The 2,240-nt window shown below is 52.1% G+C and overlaps 1 long non-coding RNA gene across 1 annotated transcript; it reads left to right on the top strand.

The window, feature by feature from the left end:
• Positions 1–256: 256 nt before the first annotated feature.
• Positions 257–1,315, top strand: LOC122891518. Its single transcript, XR_006381289.1, has 3 exons — positions 257–452; positions 698–997; positions 1,085–1,315. It is a non-coding gene; the product is annotated as an uncharacterized LOC122891518 (long non-coding RNA).
• Positions 1,316–2,240: the final 925 nt, after the last annotated feature.

The raw sequence follows: 2,240 nt of genomic DNA, 5'->3' as shown, positions 1-2,240 counted from the left end.
CCGCCCCCGCTGCGACCGGAGCCGGCGACCCTGCGCGGCGTGGACCGGGCTCCGCGATACCCGTCTGCCGGCGGCCGCCGCACCCGCTCCCCCGGCCCTAGGGACCGCACCCTCCGCTTCCTTCACCCCGGGACTGCAGCCCCCACTCTCCCTGGAGCAGCGACAGACACCCCCCCGACCCCCGCCCTCCCACCCGGGACCGCGCCCCCCGCCCCCTCCCCCGGGGCAGAGACCCACACCCGCCACACCCCTGCCCTCCACTCCCGGCACCGCGATCCAACCCCTACGACCCCGGGACCGCGCCCCCCCACCTCCCCGCAGAATCAGGCCTCCGCTCCCCTTCGGGCAGGGGCCGCGACACACCCCAGACCCCGCGCCCCCTTTGATACGTTGTCACATCCAAGTGGCAAGAAAGTTCACAGGCTAAATAATGATATTTAAAATCATTTTAGGTAAATAAAAATATTCTAAAAGGGGGGGCGGTGCCTGGGTGGCTCAGTGGGTTAAGCCTCTGCCTTCGGCTCAGGTCATGATCTCAGGGTTCTGGGATCCAGCCCCGCATCGGGCTCTCTGCTTGGTCGGGGGCCTGCTTCCCTCTCTTTCTCTCTCTCTGCCTGCTTGTGATCTCTGCAAATAAATAAAAATCTTTTAAAAAAAAAAATTAAAAAGTAAAATCGTTGTAATGACTTCGTAACAGGCAGGTAAGAGTGGAACGTCCCGCAGTGCGGAGAGCGCGGACATCGAGCATTTGGAGCTCCCTTCCAGAGAGAACTGGCGGGTCGAGGGGGGCTTTGTCGAGTGCTACGGGCCTGCTTCCCTGCACTTGTAAACTTCTGGGCCCAGACCCCTCCTCCCCACTGCTGAACTCAGTGCTGCAGACCACCTTGGGAAGATGGGGAATTCTCCAAAGCTGGTAGTAGACTTCCACCGTTTTTGCCTGTGTCAACATTCAAGCAGACATTTTGACACATAGATAAATTCCTAAATTACGGAAAAGGTCAGTAACCTAAGCGATCCGAGAATACTTCCTATTGAAATGACATCTTTATACTGAAATGACATCTCCTCTTTCGTACTCACACAGTGTGATCCTTCTTCAATCAAAACTGGCTCTTTGTAGATACCGCTCACACCTGTTGGGCTAAAATCAGCAACACCAGGAACAGCAGGTGCTGACCAGGATGCGGAGAAGGGGGACCCTCCTGCAGTGTTGGTGCAATGCAAGCCGGTGCAGCGGCTCTGGAAGACAGTGTGGAGGGTCCTCAGAAAGTTAAAGATAGAGCTACCCTACACCCCAGCAATCGCACTACTGGGTCTTTATCCCAAAAGATACAAACGTAGTGATCTGAAGGGACACCTGCACCCCAATGTTCACAGCAGCAGTGTCCGCAACACCCAGACTGTGGAGAGAGCCCAAGTGTCTACTGACAGATGAATGGATGAAGAGACGTGTTCTGTGTGCAGTGGAGTATTACTCAGCCATCGGAAAGACTGAAATCTAGCCATTTGCACAAACGGATGGAGCGGAAGGGTACTAGGCTAAATGCAGTAAGCCAGTCGGAGAAAGACAAACACCATATGATTCCACTTAGATGTGGAGCTTAAGAAACAAAACAGACAAACAGAGAAAAAAAAAGACAAACCAAGAAACAGACTCTTCACTGTGGAGCGCACACTGCCGGTCACCAGCACGGAGATGGTGGGGGATGGGCGAATGGGTGGCGGGGAGGCAGGAGCACCAGGCGGTGGATGGACGTGTTGAATCACTACATTGTACCCCTGAAACTAATATCGCGCTGAAAGTGAACTGTGCTGGAGTGAAAATACAAATAAAATTTACAAAATAAGAGAAAAACTGGGTTTTTATTCCCCTTTGTTTTTTGTGGGATTTTTTTTTAAAGACCTTATTTATTTGAGAGAGAGGGAGAGAGAGAGAACATGAGCAAGGGGGAAGGGCAGAGGGAGAGAGAGAAGCAGACTCCCCACTGAGCAGGAAGCCCAGACAAGGGTCTCAATCCCAGGACCCTGAGATCATGACCTGCAGAGAGGCAGACACTTAACCCAATGAGCCACGCAGGCACCCCTGTTGTTTTTGTTTTGGTTTTTTGTTTGGTTTTTTTTTTTCACCTGTGCTTGAAAAGAAACACCCATTTTCACCTTGGAACGTGAGGTTATAACACAAAACACATTTTTATGGCATTTCCGCTTAGAAAGATAAGATCAATTTTTAAAAAAATTTT

The sequence above is a fragment of the Neovison vison genome, chromosome 12, assembly GCF_020171115.1.
Source record: "Neovison vison isolate M4711 chromosome 12, ASM_NN_V1, whole genome shotgun sequence".
Lineage (NCBI taxonomy): Eukaryota > Metazoa > Chordata > Mammalia > Carnivora > Mustelidae > Neogale > Neogale vison.
This window is presented reverse-complemented; position numbering and strand designations above follow the sequence as displayed.